Source organism: Homalodisca vitripennis, chromosome 1, assembly GCF_021130785.1.
Source record: "Homalodisca vitripennis isolate AUS2020 chromosome 1, UT_GWSS_2.1, whole genome shotgun sequence".
Taxonomy (NCBI): Eukaryota; Metazoa; Arthropoda; class Insecta; order Hemiptera; family Cicadellidae; genus Homalodisca; species Homalodisca vitripennis.
Window position 1 is genome coordinate 39,043,202 of NC_060207.1, and position 9,623 is coordinate 39,052,824.

General features: G+C 31.8%; 1 long non-coding RNA gene across 1 annotated transcript; it reads right to left on the reverse strand.

The window, feature by feature from the left end:
* Positions 1-6,278: 6,278 nt before the first annotated feature.
* LOC124360048 lies at positions 6,279-8,194 on the reverse strand. The gene is made up of 2 exons (XR_006922201.1): positions 8,008-8,194; positions 6,279-6,429 (listed from the first exon to the last, which is right to left on the reverse strand). It is a non-coding gene; the product is annotated as an uncharacterized LOC124360048 (long non-coding RNA).
* Positions 8,195-9,623: the final 1,429 nt, after the last annotated feature.

Sequence of the window (9,623 nt, forward strand, 5' to 3'; positions counted from 1 at the left end):
GAAGTCATGGTATTATTGTTAGATTTCGGGCTATGATTTTCAACAATATTAAAATTGGTTTGTACCAAGAGTGAGTCGAACGTATCAAAATTGCTTTTGGTTCTGAAGGATCCTACTGATTTTAAGTGGTCATCAGAATTCTAAAGGGTCCGTAATTTGTTTCAAGACGATGAATGATTGGGAAGGCTGCATTCCGTTGTCATTCAAGAAAACGTTAATTGGAAGCAAGCCAAAATCCAAGAGGACAGACACCGCACATATTTTATGATTGGAACTTCCCTAGGGATTGGATCCACAGCAGTGTGATTCCACACATTTTCAAAAGTCAGAAAAATTGTTTGTCGATTGGTAACGCACAATTTGACAAATAAGTAAAAAGCTGAGCGTGTGAGTACCGGCCAGCTGACCTTACACTGCTAAATAATGGTGGTCACATATTATTTCAAAAATTGTCACTGATAACAAGACGTAGATACCATTTTATGACGTTCAAACTCGAGGAGAGAACCGCATATGGGTGTTTGAAGACAAGCCATCCCTCACAATGTTCAAGAAACAATTATGGGAATAATGTATGCTGTTTTCTTTGGGAGTACAACACTGATGACAGCAGCTAATCTGGAGGACTGTCACAGCAAGTTGGTTCACTGAACGATGCTTGTCAGAAGTTCTTCACAACACCATTAAGGGTTTAATTTTACACCATGACAATGCCCGTTCTCACACTGCTGCAAAAAATTTAAGATATTGGCAGAAAAAAATGGTATCATAAAAATAGACTACCTCCCTTATTAACCTGATCTCGCTATGTACAACTTCTGGTTATCCTTCAATCTGGAAAACATTTGTGACATTGCTTTAAGAAGCCTCTTTCTGAAGCCGAAATAAAAAATGATATTCTTAAATATTGGATGGTGCATTCAACAAGTAGAAAATCCAACTTCAAAAGTGCATTAACACAAGGGAATTACTTTGAACACGCCTAACATTGAACAAAAACTTCATATATCTCAATACTTTCAAAATAACCCTCATACATATTGCCACAAATTTGATTTTTAAATAATTAAAAAACATCTTGATATCCAAAAATGGAGTGACATTTACAAACCAAAAGATATTTAAGGCATAAAAACAGTGTATTTGAGCTTAATTTCCCATATTAGAAAATATTATTAACCTGTATATTTCCAAGAGCATTGAATGCAATCTAGCATTGTTTTAAAGAAATATAACCGTTTTTACTAGACAAGAACTTACAATGCTGCATGTGCTAATTACGGCCTCTGATACATCAATTACAAACTTATTTAAGCAATGTATAAGTAACTTAGTACCAAGTTTAATTTTAATCTGTTAGAAATTGTGGCATTATTTTTGTAATGTTGCTAAATAGGCTACTATTCAAAAGTTGTACAAGCATACAGTCTGAAAAAGCACAAGAGATATAAAAAACCATGTAGGAACCAAAAACAAATATTGCTGCAAATGACCAGTAAATTTGAAAACACTTTTTTGGTTTATTTCGGCTCTACAATGTTTAACAACTGAACTACAACCATTCCTTTTCTAAAGTTTAAAAGTCTATTATCTTTACTTTGTGATATTTAATAAATGTGTAAGAATAAAAATTGGTATAAAATTATCTAATAGTCTTAAAACTGTTGGTGCTTTGGTTCTACATTAACAAATAATCGAGCTTTTATCGAGAACTTTAGGAGAAATAGGAATATCAACCATCTTAAAACATTTTATTGTTTAAGACTGGTTAACGAACTTAACCAAGCTATATGTAGATTCTGTCTGTACAAAATTTAGTACAATGCAGTAATCTATTACAATTATGGCAGTTATAATATTTAAAGTCTATAAAACCTCTTAACTGAAATTTGAATTTCATCTGGAGAAATAAAAGAACACAAGAACAAACATGAATTTTCGGGCCGGTGGTTATACATATTTAACAGATAAATACCGGAAGTAACTAAGTAAAAAGGGTTCTGGTAAGAAGTATTCAACCGTTTTAAAATATTATTGCCCACAAAATGGCTACCTTTGAATTTTCATTTTTAAATAAAAGTTATGTACAATAATTTTGTTGTTATAAATAAAATAATTGTTCTGCTTCTACACATAAAATTCTACAACTATCTAGTTTACAAATCAGTTTTCAATATTAAAATTATTTGAAAATTAAGGTAAAAAAAAAAACAGAAAAATAAATTTGTTTCATCTTGGTGCTGCTTCATGGTGCCTCAGTTTGGAACTAACCCGGCGTATTTAGTTAAAGTCTTTTATTCTTAGTAAAATGTGCTTGGCATTGAACAAGACAAGCTGATATTGTAGTTACTAACAACCATTTCAATGTGAGTTGGTAAGTGTGCATAGCTTGGCTGGGATACTATTACATTAATCTCTCTAATTCAAAGTTTTGTCAATGGATCTTGTTGCACAAATAATTCATACAGCAAGATGTTAAGTAGAATGTTATCTAGTATGTTCTTTATTTCTAATGAATTCCTCTGCATCTATAAAAGTTGAATATTACAAAAAAAAGGTAACATATATACTTATATTACATATCTCACAATGTAATTATTTTAATGAAATTCAAGTTACTCAGAAAACTGTACTATAACTGAGAACAAAGTAAGTTAGTTGTAAATCATACGGATGGATGTACTCTACTCTGAATCCCTAGAATCCTGTAGATTTTACATTTCTACATGACTCCAAAACAAAAATTACTGATGTAGGTAACAAATCTTAAATTAGAGAGAGATCAACCCTCCGGGTGATATATGTTTTTACATATGGTGGTGTGCCTATTTTAATTAACCCTTTGAGTGCCAAGTATTTTTTGAGTGGGTATACTGAAAAGTGCCAGGTATTTTTCTAGTGGGTGTACCTAAAAGTGCCAGCCCTATTTCAGACATTTTGCAAGGTTTTAGTAAAAAATTCACAGTTCGATTATTTAATAAGCTATCAACATGATTCTTTTTTTATTTTACTCTGAAAACTCTGTTTAATTAACATAAAATAACAAAGTTACCATAACACTAAATTTAGGAATACCGAAAATGGACATACGTAAAAAAATTCAAAAATATTTTTTAATTTCATTTTTCAACCAAATTATTATGACCAAAAAAATTCATATCCTTTTCTTAGTCCATATCACTGGAAAGTGTATGCAATTGTCTGTAAATCTTGAAAAATTTATATTATTATCTTCAATAATGAGTAAGTTATACAACTTTTAAGAAACTATTGTCACATTATTTCTGGTAGCTATGGCAACCAAAAATGTTTATACGAGGTCCAATCAAAAAGTATCCTACCTTTTGGTGCAACGTAAAACTGAAGTTACCTGAAAAAAGCTGGCGTTAATTTTCTTCAAAATAAGCACCCTGAGAAGCAACACAACGATTCCAGCGACGTTTCCACTTCTGGAAGCAGTCTTGAAAATCACTTTTCGGCATCGCCATGAGATCAGCCGTCGTTTTTTTCATAATTGCTTCTCGACTTTCAAATCTGGTGCCTTTCAATGGTTTTTTGAGGTGGGGGAAGAGCCAAAAATCGCATGGAGCCATATCTGGAGAGTACGGAGGCTGAGGAACTTGCGGAGTGCCGTGTTTCGCCAAAAAAGTTTGAATGAGCTGGGAAGAATGAGCTGGCGCATTGTCGTGGTGTAGCCGCCAATTTTGAGACGCCCACAAGTCAGGTCTTTTGCGGCGAATCGCATCTCGGAGACGACGTTGGACACTTAAATAGTACTGTGCATTCACAGTTTGACCCTCAGGGGCATATTCATGGTGCACAACTCCACGGTGGTCGAAAAAAACAGTAAGCATCACTTTGACATTGCTTCGAACTTGCCTTGCTTTTTTTGGCCGAGGATCCTGGGGAGACTGCCATTGTGATGACTGAAATTTGGTCTCAGGGTCATATCCATAGACCCAACTTTCGTCTCCAGTTATTATCGATGTCAAAAAGTCCGCATCATCCTCACAACATTGCAGCATGTCCTCGGCAACATCCAATCGCCGTTGCTTCTGCTCGTCTGTCAGCAATTTTGGCACAAATTTTGCGGCTACCCGGCGCAATCCCAAGTCATCCGTTAAAATTGCTTCAGCTGATCCGAAACTGACATCTAACTCAGTACTTACTTCCTCCACAGTCATTCGACGATTTTCACAGATCAAAACTTTTGCTTTCTCGATGATTTCCGGAGTTCGACTTGTTTTTGGTCGGCCCGAACGCGTGTCACTTTCTGCCGAGGTTCGACCACTTTTGAAACGGTTATACCACTCTTTAATCTGCGTAACACTCATTGCCTCATTTTCGAATGCTAGCTGAATTTTCCGAATGGTCTCACTTTGTTTTTCTCCGAGTTTCACGCAAAATTTAATGCAATAACGTTGTTCCACTTTTTCCGTCATCTTCACAGAGAAAACCGATACGCGCACTTGACTTATCAGTACATACTGACCCGTCTCCCGCGAACCAGTCGGGGGATCAAGATAAGACTTTGTACCTTTCCTTATCATAGTAGGAACTATTGTCGCAACAAATCTTATCTCATTATTGGCAGCAGAAGCCGCGATACACGACGAGGTCGGATACTTTTTGATTGGACCTCGGATGTGAGTTGATTTAATAAGCTATCAACATGATTCTTTTTTTATTTTTCTCTGAAAACTCTGTTTAATTAACATAAAATAACAAAGTTACCATAACACTAAATTTAGGAATACCAAAAATGAACTTACCTAAAAAAAATTCAAAAATATTTTTTAATTTCATTTTTCAACCAAATTATTATGACCAAAAAATTCATATCCTTTTCTTAGTCCATATCACTGGAAAGTGTATGCAATTGTCTGTAAATCTTGAAAAATTTATATTATTATCTTCAATAATGAATAAGTTATACAACTTTTAAGAAACTATTGTCACATTGTTTCTGGTAGCTATGGCAACCAAAAATGTTTATATGTGAGTTTCATAATTTAAAGTTTGACCGGAAGTGTACTATAACAATTTATTTTGAAAAGAACGATTCTTCACAAACATTTCAATATGATATTATTTGAAAACATTAAAGGTTACAATTTTTAGTGACTTTTTCCCGAACGTCCGGTAAAATCGGACGTCGGCACTTTTCGGCCAACTTTTGACATCCGGTAAAATCGGACGTTGGCACTCAAAGGGTTAAATATCTGCATGTTAAAAACATTTTTAAACAGCCAAAAGTTTTGTATTATTCATTTTGTTATACATTATTTCAATCTGTAAATGCCAAGGAACCAGAAAATGTGTATTACTCTATAATTTTAAAACTCATATTCTGTGGAATTTTACAGTTTCAAAAACAGATTTTCAAATTCTCTCAACCACTGCATTACTATACAAATAATAATTTAAAATGTGAAATAGCAATTTTGTTCCCTTTTTTATGTACATTCAGAAGAACTACACACATAAATAGTTCAATTCATAAACATAACCACAATACTTGGAACACACTCCTCACCACTAACAGAAGAATAATCATCTAATGACACATCTGAATCATGTACTACGTCACTATCACTAATATATTATCACTTATTTCATTATCTAAATTATCTTTAATTTGATTTGAACCTACATTTTTATCCATTACAATTAAATAGAGCACAACTAAAAACAATAACATGGCAGACGTCATTACAGTACAGCTGTGACATTTTAAACTAGTTGAAAAACATTGACACATTGGCTATAAAAAATAATAATCTATTCAATTCCATACACAATAAAAAATTTAGAATTTCATGATTACGGCACTATATGGAACATTAGATTTGGTGAAGGAATTATGTTGCAAAAATTGCTAATGTTATCGCTGTTCTCACGAGTATATCACCCGAGCAGAGGATATACTTGTTGCAGCCAATATTATTATCACCACAAGGGTTAAATGGACTTGTGATCCTGGAGGCATTATGTGATGGAGAACATGTAGTGTTCTGAATGACTACTGAATAGCTCAGTAAAAACCTCTTCCATCCATGCTTTAATTTTGAATGTGGTATGTCCTATTTGGAAAAGATTAAATAGTCAATGATCAATTTACCAAAATTAGAGGTTTTGTTAATGAGTTGCTTCAAGATTGTCAACACTCTTTTCTTTTACAACAATAATAAAATACCAAATAAATAAATTATATTTTACTCATTATATCACTTACTACTGTTCAAAGTAAAACACAGGTATCACAATGAAAAACAATATTAACACTAACATATATTTTTACAGACCTACAAGGTTACAGAAATGGAGATACTAGCTACTTGAAGAGATAACTTTTTCAGGTTGCTCACTGTACGGCATTAGGGCTAGTTCTAGGGCTACTTTCATTTTTGAATCCTTGTCAATATACTCCTGAAAAAAAAAAAAAAAATTTAATAATTTCTTACTCCATTAACTGCAATACAGTAGAAGTAAATATCAGAAAATCATTATTTTGAAGATAGCAGCAAGTAGTAAGAATTTTTATTTCTATTTTACATTTACAAAGTTACGAATTGTACTATTGTTAAGTCTGCAATAAACAAGGAAATTCTTAAAAACAAAGCTACTGTAAAAATTGTAACACAAATATAATATTAAAAAGTTTGATCTTAAGTTTTTTCTACACAATACTGCCTATGATATTAAATTAGCTTAATTCAAAGACTGAAGTAATTCAATATGTTTTCTACACTGCCACAACTCTGTACATATATCTGGTTCATAATCAGTCCTTTTAAGTGTTTATAATGAGTTCACTATAGGATCACATAGTTTTATTTTACAACTGAATTTTTATTGTTTAATCCATAACTTTATGGTTTCTGCTCACTCTGTGACATCTATCGGAATATCAGTTACACAATTTACCACATGTGATGTAAAAATACTATGCAAAAACATGTTCAAAGAATACTTTATTAAATACAACTACCAAGTATAGTATATTAGTACACAATCAGCACTGGAAAGTTGATAAGTTTCAAATAAGACATTGTAAATTGAATGTAAATATTTTTGGTTAATATTTTTTTTGCATAAAATGTTGTGCACAATTTTTAAAACAAAAGAAAGAAGGAAACCAAGAGAAGTACACAGACATTTTTAAATATTATGTACAATAGTTTTTTGAAAGATGATTTCACTGTCCTAACATTCTATAAAAGTCATTTAATTTTTATTAATAAAAACAAGTTAGTCATTAAATCATTCTTTATTTACACATGAAGTATTATACAGATACACAGTACTCAATCCAAGTGTATCATCAAAGTGTTAACAATGTATTTTTTGGCTTGTCTATATTCATTCATCAAACGCTACAGAAACTCACCTGATATATAGTTTATAAAAACTGAATTGCTTTATGATGATGGAGTGTTTTACTTCCAAAACCTAGCAAAAACATTTTTTTTCCGATTTACTACTGATCTACAGCAAGATGCTGGATCCTCAGTTAGATCTTGAACTATCTGACTCCAAATGGTGTACTTGTGATTTTTGTTTTTGATACTTTACTTCACGCCATTCCTAAACTTATCTAAATCATTCAATAAAACATGAGACAATACCTTATTCCAAACCGTTATTCAATTGTGATAAGATTATTGATTGTGATAGTATATTTTTTATAAAATTCAACAATACTGTGAGGTTTAACTACTGACATAACCACTTCTAATGTTGTGGTTATATTGGTTGAGAATCCAAGCAATGCATGGGAAAAAAAACAAGGCAATGATAATCCGCTTACCACATAACACCTACCATATTCCTGCCAGTTTTATTCAATATGTTAACCTTAAAAAATCCTGTTTATATTTCAATGATTCTCTCATTTCTATTGATTGTGGGTCACTGAGACTTATTATTAAATAAATAATGTGATCTGTGCTCATATTAATAAATATGTAGACTGGAAAAATAAAAACTTACAACGTAGATATTTACCTTAACAAATGCAATTTCCTGGCCAAGTGTAAGTTTGGTTCCTGCTGATTTGGCTGAAGGATGGATGATATGATAGAGACTAATTAAAGCTGCAGCATCATCCAACCTGTAAATGACACATCAAAAGTATACAAAATATTCATCCTATCAACATCTGGTAAAATTTCTGGCATTCCACCTGATCTGCTTGGTGCACTTTTGACATTAGAACAGAGTGTTTACAAATTCCAGTGACTTTACAGGAATTTGTTCATAGGGTCAAGGCAAACACAAAATGTTATATAAACATGAATCAGAAATGCTTAGTTTACCGTCCATACTATGTGTATGTGTGTTTTTTTTAGATTCATGTTTTATTTCATAAGCCAGTTAAAATAAAAACTAAAATTTAGCATAATTATTTTTCTTACAGTCTCAAATGAAGAGGAGAATTGATATTAGATTATCCTAAAATATTTCAAGATGACAGATTGTTTAAATTGTTTAACCTTAATAATGTAAAAACTAATAATAATAAATATTATGGGCTTTAATAAACAAACCTGATTAATTTATTTAGAAACATTTTGATACCTAGATCATCAAACTCGGTCAGTAAATAATGTAGATATAACCTTATAACTGTTGTAATGCAAAGCAGCATCAGTTTTGTGGTTTTAGAAACAAGTAAATAAAAATGCAAACTAGTTAGTTTATTTTTACAAACAGTTTTATCTTTTTAATTAGAAACAGACATACAAACAGTACTAAATTGTTATTGCATGCAAATATTATTACTTATAAAAAGTTACTTTCAAAACAAAACAATCGAGGGAATAAAAATGATGTCCTCTCTTGTTGCAAAATCTTAAGCAAACCCAGTGTTTGATCACTGGACTTTAAAAAAAAAAATTGGATTGACTGCGATCATAGCACCAGCTTCAGCTATCGGATCAACTAAACATTTCACTTTCAACAGGTTGAGCTTCAACAATGTCTTTCATATGGACCCCAGAAACAAATCTAATGGGCTGAGGTCAGGGGATCAATTTATTGGACCACCCACGGCACAATCCACTGATTTTCAGAATATGTTTTTAAAACTGTTGTATTTATTAAAATACTTATGTTGATGTAGTATTACAAAAGTTGCATGTTAATTAATAATATAAGTTGCATATAAGTGTTGGGAATTACAACACCCTTCCAATTGAAAGTAGCTTCATCTGTGAAGAGCATGTTGGAAAGAAATGCAGGATTGTTTCTATCCTTATGTAGAAAACCACTGTGAGCACTCAACATGAGTAGGATACATCATCAGCAAATCCACGAAAATTATGTCATGTATATATCTACATTACTTACTGACCAATTTTTATTATATGATATAATCATATTTGTAGTTAAATTTAGCATCTTTTTAATGCTTGAATTGTTCTTAATCTTTAGTTTTTATGTATTACAACTATAAAAAATTTCTACTATCCACCATTTTGACACATAATAAATAATCAAACATTAATTTGTCTATTGATTAGAGATAGTAAGAACCATACTTGTACAAAATTTTGAATATTTCATCTTTATTAATTTCTTAAATAAAAAATAATATACAAACACACGGAGGGAAAACAAAC